General features: G+C 33.1%; 1 protein-coding gene across 1 annotated transcript in view; it reads left to right on the plus strand.

The window, feature by feature from the left end:
- LOC101899067 (tetraspanin-18) overlaps positions 1-22,605 on the plus strand; it is a 116,846-nt gene that overhangs the window by 42,095 nt on the left and 52,146 nt on the right. The window contains exon 3 of the mRNA XM_059119455.1: positions 4,118-4,147. The gene's annotated coding sequence lies outside the window, so the exon portion shown is untranslated. The remainder of the gene's footprint in view (positions 1-4,117; positions 4,148-22,605) is intronic.

Genomic DNA, 22,605 nt, shown 5'->3' on the forward strand with positions numbered 1-22,605 from the left:
AAGTATCGAAAATTTAATAACCTTAAATTAAAGGCAATTTATTTGAATTCCAAAAAAAAAAAAAAAAAAAAAAAAAAAAAAAAAAGGGAAAATTTTTAAAATTAAATGTCAGAATTTTTTTTTTTTTTTTTGAAAGTTATATTTCCATTTTCACAAATATTACAAAATTGATAAAAATGTGTTCCGAAAAAAAAACTTGCTGCAAGGTTTGCCACAAAAAAAAAAAAAAAAAAATAAATAAATAAATAAAAAAATTGCCAAAATATTTCCTAATTATACCCTCCACCATAGTATGGAGGGTATATTATGTTTGTCATTCCGTTTGTAACAAATAAAAAAATACATTTTGGAACCCACAAAATATATTTATTCTTGATCAGCAAAAAATTTTATGTCGATTCAGCAATGTCCGTCCGTTCGTTTATCCGTCTGTCTGTCTGTGGAAACCACTCTAGTTTGCGAACGAAATGAAGTAAGTTGATAAAAATTTACTCAAATGTGTATTATGTCGGCAGGACTTTTGGCATTGAAAATGGGCCATATAGGTCCACGTTTTGGTGTAGCCCCCATATAACGGTACCTCCGGATATTCGGTATTTTCATGATTTTTGCGACAATATTCAACGGAATTGTTTCAAAATTTGGTATTTGAAGTTCGCAATAGATACTACAGCCTAAGACAGTAAATGAAGAATGAAAGTTCACGTTTTCGTATAGCCCCCATATAACGGTACCTCCGGATATTCGGTATTTTTATGATTTTAGCGACATTATTTAGCGGAATTGTTTCAAATCTGGTATTTGATGTTCGTTGTGGATACTACAGCCTATGACAGAAAATTGCCTGTGCAGGTCCATGTCTTCGTATAGCCCCCATATAACGGTACCTCCCGATTTTCTGTATTTTGATGATTTTAGCGACATTATATACCGGAATTGTTTCAAATTTGGTGTTTGAAGCTTAAAATGAATACTACAGCCTATGACAGAAAATTGTCTGTACAGGTCCACGTCTTCGTATAGCCCCCATATAACGTATAGCCCCCATATTCGGTTCTTTGTTGATTTTAGCGACATTATTCACCGGAATTGTTTCAAATTTGGTATTTGAAGTTGGTAATAGATACTACAGCATAAGGCAGAAAATGGGTCATACAGGTACACGTCTTCGTATAGCCCCCACATAACGGTACCCCCCGATATTCGGTATTTTGATGATTTTAGCGACATTATTCACCGGAATTGTTTCAAATTTGGTATTTGAAGTTCATAATGGATACTACAGCCTAAGACAGAAAATTGTCTATGCAGGTCCAGGTCTTCGTATAGGCCCCATATATCAGTACCTCCCAATATTCGGGATTTTGACGATTTTAGGTGCAATAGTCCCCGAAATAGTTTGAAATGTCGTATTTGAAGTTCGTAATGGATGCTACAGCCTGTGACAGAAAACTGTCTATGCAGGTCCAGGTTTTCGTATAGCTCCGATATAACGGTACCTCCCTATATACGGTATTTTGATGATTTTAGCTACATTATTCACCGTTTATTTCAAGTTTCGAATTTAAATATGGCAACAATGTCACAATGTATCGGTCCACGTCGTATAGACCCCAATATAACGGCTATATTCGGTATTTTTAAGATTTTAACAGAATTTTTAACGGATTTTATTTTTTGAAAATTCCAAATGGTGGAGGGTATTCAAAGTTCGGCCCGGGTGAATAGTTTTGGTTTTTAGGAAAAAGTAATGGTGAGAATGCTTATGAACGAAAATGGGGATAATATTATAGATAAGCAGGCCAAAAAATCGAGGGTTTTAAACAACAAATTTTGAGGATTCTCATGACCATGAATCGTGTAATTTTGAGTATTATTTTAAAGAAAGAAAGAGGAGAAGAAACAAATCTTAAACCAAAGATCAGGATTCTAGAAAATATGTTTTCAAAATAATTTGGTCTGACCCCAAACAGTGAATTTTTAACTGAAGAATTTTGAAGGATCTTCTGACTTTTAAAAAGAAAATGTTGAAGGACATCTAGACCAAAAATCATGGATTAAAAAAAAAAAAACAAAAAAAATGTGGACTTTAAAAAAAATATTTAAAAGACCTCCTGTTGTTGGATTTCCAGGATAAGGACCTCTTGAAACAAAATTGTCGATTTATTAAGAAAAAATATTTTACAGATTAAAAAATCGTTTTTTAGTTTTTTTTTTAAGAAAAGTAGGAATTTGAATTATTGCTTTAAAGTCAGTGATTTAAAGACTAAATAAGTAAAACCAGTAAAGTTAGTCTTAAAGTCGGCCGATTTTATGATACCCTACATCACTTTGCCAATTTAGTAGAGCTCCACTCAACAATTAAAAGTTTTTATGGGAGAATTCAATGATACACGCCATGATTATAATTATAATTTAAAGTTCAAAGGACTAAATATGCCGAAGCATTTGTTTCTTTTAAATTCGGACTTGTATTGCCCATTTGATATATAAGGGAGTTATATCCAAATCTGAACCGACCTTGATAAAATTTGACAAAGATATTTCTGAGCTGTATTTGATATATTTCCCTGAATATCGTTGTTACGGAGTGCATATTACGGCTGCAGGGAACAAATATGACAAATCGGGAGCTATAGCTATATCTGAACCGATCTTCACCAAACTTGACATACTAGCTTCTAGACTCAATTCGGTCGTTAGTGCCAAATTTCATCCAATTTAAGCAAATATTAGACGTTTGGTGCACAATCAAAGGTAAATCGGACGAAGTTATATATGGGAGCTATATCCAAATCTGAACCGATCTCGATAAAATTTAGCAAAGGTATTTCTGAGTTGTATTTGATATATTTCCCTGAATATCGTTGTTACGGAGTGCATATTACGGCTGAGGGTAACAAATATAAGAAATCGGATGAATAATATATATGGGAGCTATAGCTATATCTGAACCGATCTTCACCAATATTGACATACTAGCTTGTAGACTCAATTCGGTCGTAAGTGCCAAATTTCATCCCATTTGGGAAAATATTAGACGTTTGGTGCACAATAAAAGGTAAATCGGACGAAGTTATATATGGGAGCTATATCCAAATCTGAACCGATCTTGATAAAATTTGGCAAAGATATTTCTGAGCTGTATTTGATATGTTTCCCTGAATATCGTTGTTACAGAGTGCATATAACGACTGCGGAGGACAAAAATAACAAATCGCATGAACAATATATATGGGAGCTATAGCTATATCTGAGCCGATCTTCACCAAATTTGACATACTAGCTTCTAGACTCAGTTCGGTCGTAAGTGCCAAATTTCATCCCATTTGGGCAAATATTAGACGTTTGGTGCACAATAAAATGTAAATCGGACGAAGTTATATATGGGAGATATATCCAAATCTGAACCGATCTCGATAAAATTTAGCAAAGGTATTTCTGAGCTGTATTTGATATGTTTCCCTGAATATCGTTGTTACGGAGATATGCACTCCGGCTGTGGGTAACAAATATAAAAAATCGGATGAACAATATATATGGGAGCTATAGCTATATCTGAACCGATTTCGATGAAATTCGGCACACACTTATTTTCAGGTCTAATTTGGTTGCATGTGCACAATTTCATACTATTCGGGCTGACATTACACGTTTGGTGCACAATAAAAGGCAAATCGGACGAAGATATATATGGGAGCTATATCTAAATTTTTACCGATTATCTCCAATTTCAATAGGGTTCGTCCTTGGGCCAAAAAAATGATTTGTGCAAAATGTCATCTGGATCGGGTAATAAATGCGAACTGTAATTTGTTCACAAAAATACATGGACAGACGGTCGGACGGACAGACGGACGGACATGCATAAATCGACTCAGAATGTGATTCTATGCAGATCATCAAAATGAACTATGGGTCAATCTCGTTTCCTTTTGCCTGTTATAAAAAAATGCACAAAGTCGTAATACCCTGCCCACCTTGTGGTGTAGGGTATAAAAACGATATTTATTTAAGAATAAATTTAAAAAAATTTATAAAATTTATAGCCATTTTTTTATTTTAATTTTTTTTTACATAATTTTAAAATCTTATTTTTGTTTTCATTTCTTTACAGCTTTAGCTTTTATGCAGCTTCTGACAAAAGGTAAGACTTTGATACTTAAATATACACATACACACACACAAACTCATTTAACCCTTTTTAACGAGGTTAATTCTTAACACTTAATAGCCTTAAAACTGGGCCAAAAAAATAACAAAGTTGACTCACTTCATTCCAATGCCCTGCCAGCGTTAATTTATTTTTAAACCGTTTGAGAAAAATGCCACTTTTAACCCAGGCTTATAAAATGAATGCATCCTAAAAATATAATTTCAAATTTTAATGTGTGCAACGACAACAAAAAAAAAAACAAAACAATAACAACGTTTAATATGTTAACCTTTGTTTTTGTTTTTAGACAAATTTTGTTTATTTATTTTTTTTATTTTCTTGAAAAAAAAAAAAAATCAAATGAGATATCAATTATGATTGCTGCGTTTGATATGGGAGGTTGTGTATGTATGTGTGTGTGTGTGAGAGAGAGTACGATGCCCTTTATCCTCCCTTCATTACACACGCCCGACTGACTGATTATCTGCCATCGATGTATTGTTGATGCCATTTGAAATTGCATTTATTAGCGATTTAGAATGAATACGCACTACATTATTGTTGTTGTCAATTGTTCGAAAATGACACACTAAACGTCAAATGAATGAACGAACGAATAAATGAATCATGAATGGCGGTTGTTATGCAAAAATTTCCATAGAAGACTAATAATAGCAATAATTTGCGGAATTTACATGAACATACATTAATTGGTCACTTATGACACGAGGATGGTGGTTTCTATTATTCTCTGTTACATATGTTAATTGCTAAGTTGCGAAAAGTTCTAAAATGGTACTAAACTTCCGAAATGGTACCATTAGGGCTAAAAATCTGAAATTTTGAATGGAAATCAAAGTTGAGGAGTTGGATCGATGTAAGGATGTAGTTTTGGAAGTGTGTGTGCTCGTGTATACGAAAAGTACTAAATGGTACTAAATTTGGTACATTTTGAATTTGGAGGTACAGATGGACCTGGAATCCTGAAAATTGAAATTAGCATTACTGGCGGAGTTTAGGATTGGAATATGGAGGAAGTTTTCGTTATTTGTACTTATGTACACGAAAAGTACTAAGTGGTACTAAATTTGGTACAATTTGAATTTGGAGGGTCCGGTGGAGCTGAAATCCTGAAATTTGAAATTAGCTACTGGCGGAGTTTAGGATTAGGATATGGAGGTAGTTTTCGACATTTGTACTTATGTGCACGAAAAGTACTAAATGGTACAAAATTTGGTACAACTATGATTTGGGTGAAACGATAGAGTTGGTAGGCTGAAATTTGGAAATTAGGCTTACTATTGTATTGTAGGTCTGAGGTATGTGAGTAGTTGTGGGAATTCGTACTTATGTGTACTAAATGTACTTATGTGCTCGAAAAGTACTAAATGGTACTAAATATGGCTCAACTTCGTTTTGGGTGTACCGATAGAGCTGGTAAACTGAATTTTGGAAATAGGTATATAGGTAGTTTTGGAAATTCGTACTTTTGTGTACTAAATGGCACTAAATTTGCTACAATTTGTATTTTGAGGAACGAAAGGATCTGGAATCTTGAAATTTTAAATTAACATAACTTTCAAAGAGTAGATATGGAGGTAGTTTTCGACATTTGTACTTATGTGCTCGAAAAGTACTAAATGGTACTAAATATGGCTCAACTTCGTTCTGGGTGAACCGATAGCCCCCGAATGCTGACATTTAGAAATTAGGCTTATTATTGCATTGTAGGGCTGAGGTATGTGGGTAGTTTTGGAAATTCGTACTTTTGTGTACTAAATGGTACTAAATTTGCTACAATTTGTATTTTGAGGAACGAATGGAGCTGGGATCTTGAAATTTGAAATTAACATAATTTGCAGAGAGTAGATATGAAAGTAGTGGGATATGGAGGTAGTTTTCGACATGTGTACTTATGTGCACGAAAAGTACTAAATGGTACAAAATTTGGTACAACTATGATTTGGGTGAAACGATAGAGCTGGTAGGTTGAAATTTAGAAATAAGGCTTACTATTGCATTGTTGGCCTGATGTATGTGGGTAGTTTTGGAAAATCGTACTTATGGTACCAAATTTGGTACAATTGGAATTTTTTTAGGAACGAATGGAGCTGGAATCTTGAAATTTGAAATTAACATAACAATCAGAGAGTAGATACGGAGGTAGTGGGCTATGGAGGTAGTTTCCGAAATTTGTACTTATGTGCTCGAAAAGTACTTAATGGTACTACATTTGGTACAACTTAAAATTTGGGAGAATCGATAGAGCTGGAATGTTGAAATTAAGAAATTAGACTTACTATTGCATTGTACGACTGTGGTATGTAGGTAGCTTTAGAAATTCGTACTCATGTGTACTTAAAGGTACTAAAAAATGATACTATTAAAAATTTTGGGAGAGCCGGTAGAGTTGGAAATCCTGAAATTTGGAAATACGAAAAATGTGTACTTATGTGTACTAAATGGTACTAAATCTGGTACAATTTAGATTAGTTTCTACAGGTTGAGCTAAAAAAACTGCAACATAGCCAGACGTCATAATTTTAAAAATTTTTTTTTAAATTTTATTGAATGAAAGCAAGCAAATCTCGGAAATAGCATCAAATTTTAGAATAAGTTTAGATTTATTCGAATTGGTCACCTTTGACACGAATTTTGGACTTCAAACGGCTAATAAAAACCGTCACATGCTGCCGGAATGTTGCTCTGCGGTATTTTGGCCTATTCCCGGCGACGAAGCGCTTTCTTGAGGTGATATACACTTTGGTATTTTTTGTGCCAACCTTGCTTTTCAAAATACTCCAGACACAATAGTCCAACGGATTGGTATCCGGAGATTTTGGTGACCATTGTGCGCTGGAAATGAAGCGAGGAACCTCCTTTTTGTAACCATTCTTGGTTGATCTTGGTGCTGAGTCCTGTTAGAATGTCCAAGGTCGGCGGCCAAAATGTTTGTGTACCCAAGGCTTTAATACACCCTCCAGAATATTTTCGCAATAATATTTGGCATTTATTCTGATGCCATGGCCGATTAAAACGAGCGGAGAGCGACCATCGGCTGTTGTGGCGGCTGTTATGGCCCACACCATCACCATGGCCGGCGCTTGAGTTCTGGTGGCCAACCGAAGGTGCACATTTTCAGCTGAACTCTTTGGCAAGTAAACACGGTCATTTTGTTGTTTACAAACTGCTGGACAACGAATGTTTTCTCATCGGAGACGGAGAAAACCAAATTCGGCAGTTCACCACTTTCGGCCAAGCGAAGTAACTCTTTTGCTCTTTTGAGTCTATTTTCTTTCTGTTGCGGTGTAAGTTTTTGCACTTTTTGGAATTTCAATGGCTTTACTCCGAGATCATTTTTCAATATTTGTCGAATGGAATATTGCGATATGTTCAGCACACGAGCTATTTTTCGGCCACCGAAATGTGTACTCTAATTTTACGAAAAGTACTAAATAGTACTCAATTTGGAAATGGGGGAAATTATAGAGCTGCAATCCTCAAATTTGATGTTAAGATCTCAGTTGGTATCTGGAATTGAAATATAGAGGTGGTTTTGGAAATATGTACCATAATTGCTCGAATAGTACTAAATGGTACTAATTTGGGTATTGGGTGGAGGTACAGAGCTGGAATCATGAAATTTGATATGAATGGCACTTTTGGTATCTGTAGTTGAAAGTATTGATTCTAGGTACTAGGCTGTTTTGAAAATGTGTACAATAATTTTACGAAAAGTACTAAATGGTACTAAATTTGATTATGGTTGAAGGGATAGGGATGAAATTCTGAAATTTAATGTTTAGGTCTCTGTTGGACTTTAGGGTTTGCATTCGTTATCCAAATTTGTGGATAAATGAATTATCCACGTTTGTGGATAGATGAATTATCCACATATTTGGATAAATAAATTATCCACATTTGTAGATAAATAAACTATCCACATGTGTTAATAAATAAATTATCCACGTTTGTGGATAAAAAAATATCCACGTTTGTGGATAAAGAAATTATCCACGTTTGTGGATAAATGAATTATCCACGTTTGTGGATAAAAAAATTTTGCACATTAGCCGATAAGTGAATTATCCACATAATAAATTATCCAGGTTTGTGAATAAATGAATTATCCACGTTTGTGGATAAATGAATTATCCACATTTGTTGATAAATGAATTATCCGCGTTTGTAGATAAATAAATTATCCACGTTTGTGGATAAATGAATTATCCACGTTTGTGGATAAATAAATTATCCACGTTTGTGGATAAATAAATTATCCACGCTTGTGGATAAGTAAATTATCCACATTTGGGGATAAAAAATTGTCCACATTGGCGGATAAATAAATTATCCACATTTGTGGATAAATGAATTATCCACATTTGTGGATAACTGAATTATCCACATCTATGGATAAATGAATTATCCGCGTTTGTGGATAAATCAATTATCCACATTTGTGGATAAATGAATTATCCATGTTTGTGGATAAAAAAATTATCCACATTGGTGGATAAATAAATTATCCACGTTTGTGGATAAATTAATTACCCACGTTTGTGGATAAATAAATTGTTTGTGGATAAATAAATTATCCACATTTGTGGATAAATGAATTATCCACATCTATGGATAAATGAATTATCCACTTTTGTGGATAAATAAATTATCCACGTTTGTGGATAGATGAATTATCCACGTTTGTGGATAAATAAATCATCCACGTTTGTGGATAAATAATTATCCACGTTTGTGGAGAATTATCTACGTTTGTGGATAAATAAATTATCCACATTTGTGGATAAATAAATTATCCACATTTGTGGATATGTAAATTATCCACGTTTGTGGATAAATAAATTATCCACATTTGTGGATAAATCAGTTATCCACCTTTTTTTGGCTAAATAAATTATCCACCTTTGTGGATAAATAAATTATCCACATCAGTGGATAAATTGATTATCCATGTTTGTGGATAAATGAATTATCCACATCTATGGATAAGTGAATTATCCACATTTGTGGATATGTAAATAATCCACATTGGTGGATAAATAAATTATCCACTTTTGTGGATAAATTAATTATCCACTTTTGTGGATAAATTAATTATCCACGTTTGTGGATAAAAAATTACCCACGTGTGTGGATAAATGAATTATCCACGTTTGTGGATAACTGAATTATCCACGTTTGTGGATAAATAAATTATCCACGTGTGTGGATAAATAAATTATCCACGTTTGTGGATAGATGAATTATCCACGTTTGTGGAGAATTATCCACGTTTGTGGATAAATGAATTATCCACGTTTGTGGATAAATAAATTATCCACGTTTGTGGATAAATAAATTATCCACGTTTGTGGATAAATAAATTATCCACAAGCGTTGATAATTTATCTATCAACAAATGTGTATAATTTATTTATCCACAAATGTGGATAATTTATTTATCCAAAAATATGGATATTTTTGTCCGCAACCTGGGTAGTTTTTGTATCCTCAAATGTGGATAATTTTTTTATCCACAAACCTGGATAATTTTTTTTATCCACAAACCTGGATAATTTATTTATCCACAAACGTGGATAATTTTTTATCCACAAACGTGAATAACTTATTTAGCCACAAAAGTGGATAATTAATTTATCCACGGATGTGGATAATTCATTTATCCACAAACGAAGATAAAATAATTTATCCACAAACGTGAATAAGTTTTTTATCCACACACGTGGATAAATATTTTATCCACAATCGTGGATAATGAATTTATTCACAAGTGTGGATAATTTATTTATCCACAAACGTGGATAAATTTATTATCCACTTTAGGGTATTACTTACGCTCTGGCTATCTCGCTCTCTTTCTCTCTCTCTCTCTGTATCTAATTTTCCTCACTTTTTCTTTCTGTACTATTTTTTGTACTAAATGTACATATATTCGTGTGTATGTATGTCTGTCTGTCATATATTTACTGATAATTATTACAAATTAAACTGGTTATTAACTGTCACTAGTCGTTGTCGTCGTCGTTGTCGCTATTTGTCGTTTTCGCATTCATTGTGTCGTGTTTAGTTAAATTAATGTTCATTTTTGGGGCGTTGACTTTTTGTGGTTTACCACCGCGGAGACGCACTCGCACACACACACGGACACACACACACACAACCACATAGACGCCACCGCTAAATGACAACATTTTGAGCTGGCTTTTAATTAATACATTTGGATGTATGTGCTGAACGTCGCACCGCCCGAAGTTTTAATTCCCCAAACGCCACCGGAGAATGCAACGAAAAAAAGTCATAGTTCACAACTCCCCATTGCAAAAACAAAAAAATGGCAACAACAGCAGCAGCTGCTGTTGCTGCTACTGCCTCCAGAGTAGCTTCCAAATGAAATTGTGTCATATCTGCTCTGATGTGTTTTTGTTGTTGTTGTTGCCTGCTCGCTGATGTGATGATAGTGACAATGTTGAGAATTACTTAGCGCATTAATTTTTTGCGGGATGTTGTTGTTGCTGTTCAGCTTCTTTGAAGGAGTTGAGAGTGTTAATTAACAACATTTGCCAGTCGCAAAAAAACAAATAGCGAATGCAAAAAATATATATATATTTTTTCAATTAGATGACACCCTCTCCCCTTCCCCCATGAGTGTGTGTGTGTGAATGACTCCATTCTAATGTTAGGCAGGCATATCGTCATTTGGAAAATATTTACTCCTTAATTAGTTGTCAAATAAAAAAAAAATTGCATGAGTTATGAAATATGGGTCAACTGAAGTCATGCATTTTTTTCAACACTTTCGTAACTGGTTCTGGCAATCATTAATTTTTGCATGGCCAAAGGAGAGTGGGAAGTGAGATCATTTTTTCCCCTCGGTTTAATTCGTGAATTTTTGAAAGGATAATTCGTCAAGGAGTATCTAACCAAAAAAAAAAAAAAGTTTAAAAGTATCAGTCGGTTTGCCGACAGATGTATACCCTCAGCCAATGTTCGATTATTTAAATATATTTTGACATCTGCTATGATTATTCAAATTGTTGACCCTCTATGGAGTGGGTTCCGAAGGAATGGGCCAATATTGTTCATTTCGTATCGGACCTAAATAAATATGATATAAATATTGCGAGGTGCTTGGTTTGGACTACATTGGTTGCCTCCTTCACTTTATATGAGATATGGGATAATTTTTTTTGAAAGCCCTATGTAGGGGAGGTTTCTTAAGAAATGGTCCAATTTCTATCATCTACCATCAGATCTTAATGTAATCTGATGGTAATTTTGGGTTTTATGACCTTCATATATATTCAAAATCTTTGCCCTTTTGTGGGGGAGGTATCAGAAGGAGTGGACCGATCTCTACCATCTTTATAACAGATCTTGTGTTCTTAGAAATATTGAGATGTGCCAAGTCTGAATGGAATCTGATGGTAATTTTGCGTTTTATGAGATTCATGGATATTTTCAATTTTTGTCCTTTTGTGGGGGAGGTACCAGAAGGAGGGGACCGATATATCCCATATTCACAGCAGATCTTGAGTTGGTAGAAATAATAGGATGTGTAAAATATGAAGAGAATCGGCTGCTTATTTCGGATTTTATATTTGTTTTGGTTATTCAAAACTTTAACCCTTGTTGGCGGAGGTACCAGAAGGAATGGTCCGATCTCTACCGTCTTTATAACAGATCTTGTGTTGATGGAAAAATTCAGATGTACCAAATCTGAATCGAATCCGATGGTAATTTTGCGTTTTATGGCTTCATAGATATTTAAAATTTTTACCCATTGTGGGTGAGGTACCAGAAGGAGTGGACCGATATATTCCATCTTTACAGCATATTTTGTGTTGGTAGAAATAATGAGATGTGTGAAATATGAAGAGAACCGGGTACTTATTTCGGACTTTATAATCGTTTTGTTTATTCCAAACTTTGACCCTTTGTGGGGGAGGTACCAGAAGGTATGGTCCGATCTTTACCATCTTTGTTACAGATCTTGTGTTGATGGAAATATTGAGATATACCAAATCTGAATGGTTTCGGAACTTAATTTCGCGTTTATTGAGCTTCATGGATATTCACAAGTTTTGCCCTTTTGTGGGGCAGGTACCAGAAGGAGTGGACCGATATATTCCATTTTTACAGCATATTTTGTATTGGTAGAGATAAGGTGATGTGTAAAATATGAAGAGAATCGGATACTTATATCGGATTTTATAAAAGTTTTGGTTGTATAAAACGTTGACCCTTTGTGGGGGAGGTACCAGAAGGAATGGTTCGATCTCTACCATTTTTATAACAGACCTTGTGTTTATGGAAATGTTGAGAAATAACAAATCTGAATGGAATCTGGTGGTAATTTCGCTTCGTTTTATGAGCTTCATGGATATTCAAAATTTTGACGCTTTGTGGGGGAGGTACCAGAAGGAGTCCGCCGATATAACCCATTTTCACAGCAGACCTTGGGTTAATAAAAATATTCGGATGTGGGAAATTTGAAGACAATCGGACTCTTACAGCACATTTAATAAGTATTGTAATTATTCAACATGTTGACACTTTGTGGGGGAGGTACTTGATGGAGTGGACCGATATTATCCATTTTCACACCTGACCTAGCACTGACGCAAATATTAGGATTTGAAAAGTTGGAGCAAAATCAGATTATCCTTTATCGTTTTGTACAGAAAATTTATTTTTTAAAATTTCGACCTTTTGTGGGGGAGGTATCAGAAGGAGTGAGCCAATATATTCTATTTTCACAGCAGACCTTGTGTTAATAAAAATATTCGAATGTGTGAAATTTGAAGACAATCGGACTCTTACAACACATTTTATAAGAATTGTATATATTCAAAATTTTGACACTTTGTGGGGGAGGTACTTGATGGAGTGGTCCGATATTGTTCATTTTCGCAAATGAGGAAGCACTAATTGAAATGTTAGGATTTGCAAAGTTGGAGCAAAATCGGATTACCCTTTCTGTCTCTGTGCGGTAAAATATATTTTTGGAAATTTGGACACTTTTGTGGTGGAGGTACTAGAAGGAGTGAACCGATATAGCCCATCTCCAAACTCGATCTAAGTTTGACAATAATATTTGGATGTATCAAGTTTGCATCAAATCGAATGCTCCCTTCGAGACAGACAAACTGACATCGCTAGATCGACTCCATGTCCTGAAACGGATTTGGTCCAAAGATACCTAGGGTCTAAAGCCGTTGTTGATGACGATGAGACACGTTTTGGCCGTATCAAATGATATCTGCCCTCTCTGAGCCATATGACTGAGGGTATAAAAAGCTTGGATTTATCTAAAGAATATTTTTTCAAGGACTCTCAAAGCATTTATCGAAGGTTTTTTAAGAAACAATTTTTAGAAATATTTTTTACCGATTTAACAGAGCCTTTCTCGTGAATTTTGAAAGGATAATTTTTCAAATACCAGCCAACCAAAAAATGGATATTTTTCTAAAGAATATTTTTTTCAAGGACTCTCAAGGCATTTATCGGAGATTTTTTGAATAGATCTTATTCAGCTCATTGTCCATTATCACCCAATGGTGCATCTTCAATTTTGGGCATCCATAGCTTCCCTTTCGTAATTGGTGTTGTACATCAGTGAAAGTTTTTTTTTTGTTTTCATTTTTACATTGTAAAACCCCTAACCACCACCATCACCAACCACCTTTACCCTCCTCGGCCAAAAGCGCCTATCAAAATCATCATTATCAAAAAATGAAAATCGATGAACCATCGCCGCTGCATAGCTGGAATGTTGCAGCCACCTTTCCAACCAACAAAGGCAAGCTTTTATGTAATGCTAATGATCGCCACCAAAGCCCCCATGGATCAATGATCCGTTGGCTTTGTGTTGCATCGCCAGTGGGTGTAAAGATGGAAGGAGAGAAAGAGCGAGAGAGAAGGCGAGAGTGAAATGCGTTAGGTTTAGGAGGAAAATATGAAATCATCTTTACAATATTTGGTGGCAGTGCATTGACTTTGTTAGTAATGGTGGTTAGAGGTTAATAAAAGTGAATTTGAAAAAATTATATGAAATATAATTGGAAATTTTGGTTTTTTGATAAATTTAATGAGAAAAGCCGCAAAGCATCTCCGAAGGTGGGAAATTTGGTAATAAATTGGCGGATAACAAATTTTCCATGGAGAAATTTGAGGATTTTCGTAATTTTTTTTCGTGGACACCTGCGGATTTTTATAGGTTTTTTTTTTTTGAACTATCTTATTTTTTTTGAAAAATACTATAGACTTTCGGAGATCGATTCGTTGGGTTTTGAAGAATTTTTATTTAACAATTTATTTAATATAAGGGTTTTATTTCAGTAATAGACCTGGGTGAGTTCTTATAAAATTTCACATGGACTATAGTCATGGAGTTTTTCAGATTTTTTTATTAATATTATTATATATATATTTTTTTTTTTTTGAAAGACAAATTTCCAAATGAAATTTTCCACGGACTTTTGAAGCCTAAGTCTATAGGCCCACTTCATTAAGTACCTCCCCCTCAATCGTCAACCATTTTCGTAAAATTTCTGAGAAAAGAATTTTTTAGGAGGGCCATCTAAGATTTTTTTTTTTGTAGATCATTGTAATTTTTTCTTCTTTGGAAAAAATGCACATGTACTTTCGAGCAGGGCCCATATAATATCGGCCAAAGTAAGCCCATCTGACAACTAAGTTATCTGTCAAAACAAATATTGTGATGTAAAATTTAAAGAGAGTCAAATTACAAAAAAAAAAAAAATAGTCTTCTTGGCCGACCTTATAGGCCTTGCTTTCGAAGCATAGCTGAATAATTTTTTTGTATTAATTAATTATTTTTATTTTTTTTTTAATAATTTTTTAAAATTTTTATTTTTACTCAAATTTAATTAATTTATTTTAATTTGCTTTCGAAGCTTAACTTAATTAATTTTAATTACTTAATCAATTTTAATTTTAAGTTAAATTAAATCTTTAATATTTTCATTTAATTTTAATCAATTAATTAATTTTTAATATTTTTGTTTTCAATTAATTTCATTTTTAATTTAGTTTTTTAATTGACTAATTTTTTCTGTGAAAAAATTTTGAATTTTTAGGCTTTGGTTTCGAAGCTTGGCTTAATTAATTTTTTAAATAATTAATTATAATTTAATATTTTTTTATTATAAATTAATGAATTTGTATATAATCCTTGCTTTCGAAGCTTAACTTAATTAGTTTTTTAATTACTTAATTAATTTTAATGTTTAGTTGAATTAAATTTTTAATATTTTTATTTTTAACTAAGTTTAATTAATTTAATTTTTAATTAATTAATTTAATTTTTATTATTTTTATTTGTAATTTATTTTTTAATGAATTAATTAAATTTAATATAAACTATACAACCTTGCTTTGGAAGCTTAACTTAAGCATTTTTATACCCTCCACCATAGTATGGACAAAAGTTGCCTATGCAGGTCCATGCCTTCGTATTAACCAAAATATAACGGCTATATTCTGTATTTTTAAGATTTAAACCGAATTTTTAATGGATTTTATTTATTTTTTTTTTCTTTTGTTGTGAAAATTTCTACATTGGTTTCAAGTGGTGGAGGGCCGGCCGAACTTACTGTTTTAATAAATTAAAACATTGTTTTAATAAATTAATTTAATTGTAATTTTTAATATTTCTAATTAATTTATTTTTCAATTAAATAAATAATTTTTTATATTGGCCTTGCTTTTAATTTAAATTTTTAATTAGTGGTTTAATTAAATTTTTAATGTTTATTTTTAATTAATTAATTTTTTCATTAATTAATTAATTCTAATTTTTAGTTAAAATAAATTTTTTAAAATTGTTGTTTTTAAACAATTTTAATTAATTTATATTTTAATTAAATAATTTTAATTTAATAAAATTTTTAAAAATTTTGTTTTCAATTAATTTGTTGTTTATTTAATTAATTAATTTGTTTTGGACAAATTCTGATTTTTTAAGCCTTACTTCCGAAATTAGATTAATTAATTTGTTTAATTTTTTAATTTAAATTTTTTCATTAATTAATTTTGATAATTATTTAAATTAATTTTCTTAAAATTGTTGTTTTAAAATAATTTCAATTAATTTATTTTTTAATGAAATAATTTTAATTTAATTTTTTGTGAATTTTTAGGGGACAATAAAATTGCTAAATTAAAGTTTTTAAAACTGTTATTTATAAATAATTTTAATTAATTTATTTTTTAATTAAATAATTTTAATTTAATAAAATTTTTAATATTTTTATTTTTAATTAATTTGTTTTTTATTAAATTAATTAATTAATTTTTTGTGGATCAATTCTGAAATTTTAGGTCTTACATCCGAAGCTTAGATTAATTAATTTGTTTAATTTTTTAATTAATTCTTTTTATTTTTTAATAAATTCTTTTTATTTTTTAATTAATTATCACACTTTAATTTTTTATTTAGTTATTTTTTAAATTAATTTTTTATTACTTATTTATAATTATTATTATTTGAAATTCTGTTTTTTTGTGAATTTTTTAGGGGACAATAAAATTCCTAGGAAAAATTTCTAAAGAACTATGAGGGTGGTTTTAAATAATTCTTTTTTCCTCCGCCATTTGGATTTTTGAATATTTCTTTGGATTTCACGGACTTTCGGACCTTCGTAGCTACTATCCCTTATCTTCCTATTTAGAAAAATTTCCATGACCTGGCCTGAACTTTAAATTGTTTTTCGGCTTTCAATTGTTAAGAGGCCATCAATTTTATGGCATAATTTACAAAAAAAAATTATAACTAATTGTTTTTGGAAAAGTGAAATTATTATTATTATTTTTAACAATTTAAAAAAAAACAACAACAACAAACTCTCAAAGAAAAGCAATGACATTTCAAGGGTCATTATGACTAGCGAGTGGTAACGGGCCCCGTCCATAATTGTTTTAAGTGATGTTACCCAGCAAATGAGCTTGAAAAACAAGCTGTCGAAGAGCAGAGAAAAACGTGAATTCTCAAGTAACACTCGAAAAGTCTCAACAAAAAAAGGTGAAACAATTTCAAAAAAAAAAGACGACTTTAACGAGAGTGGCAGCGGCGTTTATTTCCTAGTCCAGTCCGGTATGGCCACCAGCTATACTGGGGTGTCTGTCTGCCTGGTCACAACACCAACAAACAATTGAGTAATATTTAAATGGAACCATCAACGGCGGAATGTTGTTGGGTGAACGTGATTCATTCATTCATTCATTCCATCATTTATTAAATTGCTGGACTTGATCATCAACAATCATCAGCGCCATTTCGTCATCGTCGTCATGATTGTCCGCCATCCGCCCGCCTGGAATGATATGGGAAACGCTGATGACAATCAACGACGGTTCGGTTATTTACAATGACGCTGTAAGTTTCGTGGCATGCCGCTTGAAAAAAAAATTAAAAAAAAAAAACTGAAAAAAAAAAAAAACCAAAAAAAAAAAAAAAAAACAATTTTAAGTGAGCCCCAATCATGACTTTGTAACAAGTGCTAAATTTTCAGCGCTGAGATGGGTTCAATGAATGAATGAATGTGGCTGTCAATAACGCCAAACACACAGTTTTTGTTGTTCCTGTAAAAAAAAACACAAACACGAAAATTCCGGTAGTTCATTTATCCACTTGGCTTTTAAATGTTTTTTTTTTCTTTGTTTTTGGTGATTTTGAAAGTGAAAGTCTTTAAAACAATATTTTACAAATCATTTATTTGCAAAAAAAAAAACCAAAAACGAAAAACATAAACATTTTGCCAAAAACAAAACAAATTTAAATTTTACAACGCTAATTGCCACCATTTAACGGCTGTTGACGCAACCGGTAAGTGGTAACAAAAAAAAATGTTGGAAGCCATTCAAAACTATGAAAGCTCTGCCCATTTGAAAAGTATTTCCAAAGTAGGGAAAATTAATACGAATTCCTGAAAACGTACCTCATTGCCCAAATAACGGGTTTTGATCCCAGATCTCTTTGGACCAAATTCCTTTCAGGACATTTGGAGAAGATCTAGTCCGTCCGACTGTCTATCTGGGGCCTATCCGATTTGATCCACGGAATAAGCTAGAATTTTGAATAGGTGTCACTGATGGAGTGTACGATGGATGTTCCAAAGCATTTCTCGACATTCCTACTATAAGTGTACGAAAAGTACTAAAATGTACTACATTTTGTACCATTTCGTAATCATGTGAACGGTTAGCGCTAAAAACTTGAAATTTGGAATGGAAATCAATGTTGAGAAATTGGAACCATGTAAGGAGGTAGTTTTTCGAAGTGTGTACTCATGTATACAAAAAGTACTAAACGGTACTAAATTTGGTACAATTTGAATTTGGAGTAGTGGATGGAGCAGTAGTCCTGAAATCTCAAATCAACATTTCTGACGGATTGTAGAATTGAAATATAGAGGAAATTTTCGAAATTTGTAATTCTGTGCACAAAAAGTACTAAATCGTACTAAATTTAGTACAATTTGAATTTGAAGTAATGGATGGAGCAGCAAACCTTGAAATTTAAAAGCAACATTTTTAACGGAGTGTAGGATTAGGATATAGAAGTTTACGAAATTTGTACCTCTCTGTATGGTACTAAATTTGGTACAATTCAAATTTTGGGAGAACCGGTAGAGTTGGAATCCTGAAATTTAAAAATAAGATTAGGTTTGAGGTATGATGGAAGCTTAAGAAATTCGTATTTATGTGTACTAAATTTGGTACAATTTGGATTTCGGATTGGAATCCTGAAATTGGGAAAAAAAATATTTCTATTGGATTGTTTTGGAAATTTGTACTTTTGTACAAATTTGGTACAATTGGTACTAAATTTGGTACAATTTGAATTTGAAGTTATGGATGGGGCAGGAATTCGGAAATTTGAAGTCAACATTACAGACGGATTGTGGGAATAGGATATGGAGGTAGTTTTCGAAATTTTAAATTCTGTGCACGAAAAGTACTAAATGGTACAAAATTTGGTATAATTCGGATTTTGGATGAACCGATGGGGCTGGAATCCAGAAATTTGGGGATAAGGTACTTATGTGCACTAAACGTTACTAAATTTGGTACAATTTGAATTTGTGTGAACCATTAGAGGTGGAATCCTGAAATTTGGTATAAGGGTTACTATTTGTGTCTGTGGTTAAGATATGGTTGTGGCTTTGGAAATATGTCCTACAGTTATTGGAAAAGTACTAAGTGGTACTACATTTGATATTCGATGAAGGGATAGAGATTAAATTCTTAAATTTCATATTTACATTACTGATAGTATTTGTGTTTGAGATTTGGCGGTGGTTTGGATATGCGCCCTATAATTGTACTAAAAGTACTGAACTGTACTGTATGTATGTATATTAGAAAAGCACTAAACCTTACTAATTATAACCTCAGCCATATGGCTACAAAGGGGATATATATCATTTGATACGTTCAAAACGTGCCTAGTCGAAATAACAGTTTTAGACCCTAGGTACCTTAGGACCAAATCCGTTTCAGGACATTTGAAGTCGATCTAGCGATGTCCGTCCGTCTGTCTGTCTGGCTGGTGCGCACGATAACTCTCGAAGGGAGTATCCGATTTGATCCATACTTGGTACAACGTAATATTATTGTCAAACTAGGATCGAGTTCGGAGATGGGCGATATCGGTTCACTTCTTCTGGTACCTCCCCCACAAAATGTCGAAATTTTCAAGGAAATTATTTTATTGCACAGAAAGAGACAGGATGATTCGATTTTGCTGAAACTTTGCAAATCCCAATATTTCCATCAGTGCTAGATCAGGTGCGAAAATGCTCAATATCGGTCCACTCCTTCTGGTACCTCCCCCCCATGGGTCAAAATTTTAAATAATTAAAACTCTTATAAAATTTGATGTCAGTGTCCGGTTGTCTTCAAATTTCACACATCATAATATTTTTATTAACCCAAATTCTGGCGTGAATATGGAATATACCGGTCCACTCCTTCTGTTACCTCCCCCACAAAGGGTCGAAACTTGGAATACCCAGGAAGCTCATAAAATGCTAAATTACTATCCGATTCCATTGGCACAACTCAATATTTCCATCAACACTAGATCTGTTATAAAGATGGTAGAGATCGGACCATTCCTTGTGGTACCTCCCCCACAAAGAGTCAACATTTTGAATAACCAAAGCGATTATAAAAACCGAAATAAGCATACGGGTCTCTTCAAATTACACACATTACAATATTTCTATTAACCCCAATGTCTGGTCTGAAATTGGAATATATCGCACCATTCCTTCTGCCGCACCTCCCGCACAAATGGTCAAAGTTTTTAATAAACAAAACAATTATAAAAACTGAAATTAGCATCCGATTCTCTTCATATTTCACAGATACCATTATTTCTACTAACACTAGATCTGATGTGAAGATGGTATGTATATGTCCACTACTTCCGGCACCTCCCTCCAAAAGGTAAAAATTTTTGAATATCCATGCAGCTCATAAAACGCGAAATTAAAATCCGATTCCATTCAGACTTGGTACAATTATATATTTCCATCAGCACAAGATCTGTTATAAAGATAAGGTAGAGATCGAATTATTTCTTCTGGTACCTCCCCCACATAGCGTTCAAGACTTTGAAAAACAAAACGCTCAAAGAAAGCGAAATAAACATTCAACTCTCTTCAAAATTTCGTATTTACAAACATTTTGTACTTATGTGTACTAAACATTACTAAATTTGGTACAATTTGAATTTGTGTGAACCAATAGAGTTAGAATCCTGAAATTTGGTATCAAGCTTACTATTTGTGTCTGTGGTTAAGATATGGTTGTGGTTTTGGAAATATGTCCTACAGTTATTGGAAAAGTACTAAATGGTACTACATTTGATATTCGATGAAGGGATAGAGATTAAATTCTTAAATTTCATATTTCCATTATTGATAGTATTTTTGTTTGAGATTTGGCGGTGGTTTGGAAATGCACCCTACAATTGTACGAAAGTACTGGTATTTGGAATAAAATTCTTAAAAAAACAAGTTAAAAAGTATCAGTCGGTATTGCCGCCAGAGATATAACCTCAGCCTATGTTCGATTATCTAAATATATTTTGACTAGTGTTAAGGTTATTCAAACGTTTGACCCTCTATGGAGCAGATCCCGAAGCAATGGGCCAATATTGCCCATTTCCTATCGGACCTAAAATATGATATAAATATTTCGACAGATGTGCCAAGTCTAAATGGAATCGGATGTTAATTTGGCGATTTATGAGCTTCATGGGTACTCAAAATTTCAATATTTTGTGGGGGAGGTACTTGATGGAGTGGACCGATATTGTCCATTTTCACACCTGTCCTAGCACTGACGCAAATATTAGGATTCGCAAAGTCGGAGCAAATTCGGATTAGCCTTTCTCTTTCTGTGCAAAAAATTTGTTTTTTTTTGAAAATTTCGACCTTTTGTGGGGGAGGTACCAGAAGGAGTGGACCGATATTGCCCATCTCCGAACTCGATCTAAGTTTGACAAAAATATTACGTTGTAGCCAATTTGGACCAAATCGGATACTCCCTTCGAGAGTTATCGTGCGCACCAACCAGCCAGACAGACAGACAGACGGACGGACGGACGGACATCGCTAGATCGACTCCAAATTTTCTGAAACGGATTTGGTCCAAAGAGACCTAGGGTCTAAAACCGTTATTTCGACTAGGCACGTTTTGGCCGTATCAAATGATATATACCCTCTGTAGCCATATGGCTGAGGGTATAAAAACTCAATCATTATTTTGATTAAATTCGTTACAATTGTAGAAAAAATCTCTCTCGCTTTCTATGCTGTCATCTACTTTTTTTCTGACATTCCTCCATGCACCTTCTCACGCTGCCCCACAACATTTGAATACCATCAGCTTTTTTATTAACAACAGCAACAAACAAACAATTCCCATGTAGGCAATTATTTTGGATCATTGTTAAAAAAAAACTCAAGCCTTCATCAAGAATTATAAACAAAGCAAAAAAATATTAAAATCCAATATTCATTTGTTTCTTTCTCTATTTTTTTTTTTTTCAAATCGTATAGAGAACCCGAAACAAAAGTTTACTTTCTATTTTTTCCTCAGATTTTTGTTACAAACCAAAGAAAAAAAATCTTTCAAAACAATTGCCTTCTATTTGGACGGAAATTTCATTAAAACAATTGCTTGGTAATAACTTGGCTGGCGGCCGTGTGTAGCTAATGTTGTTACCTTTACAACAACAACAACAATGGAACAAGAGAAGATAATTAAAAAATGCTAAATAAATAGCTGACTACACAGCGAGGAGGAAGGTGGGCGGTGTTGTATTGTAGGAGACATAACCAGTTAAAGAGTTTTTTTTTTTTTTTCATTACCCAACCCCCCCCCCCCCCCCCCCC

The sequence above is a fragment of the Musca domestica genome, unplaced genomic scaffold (assembly GCF_030504385.1).
Source record: "Musca domestica strain aabys unplaced genomic scaffold, Musca_domestica.polishedcontigs.V.1.1 15, whole genome shotgun sequence".
Lineage (NCBI taxonomy): Eukaryota > Metazoa > Arthropoda > Insecta > Diptera > Muscidae > Musca > Musca domestica.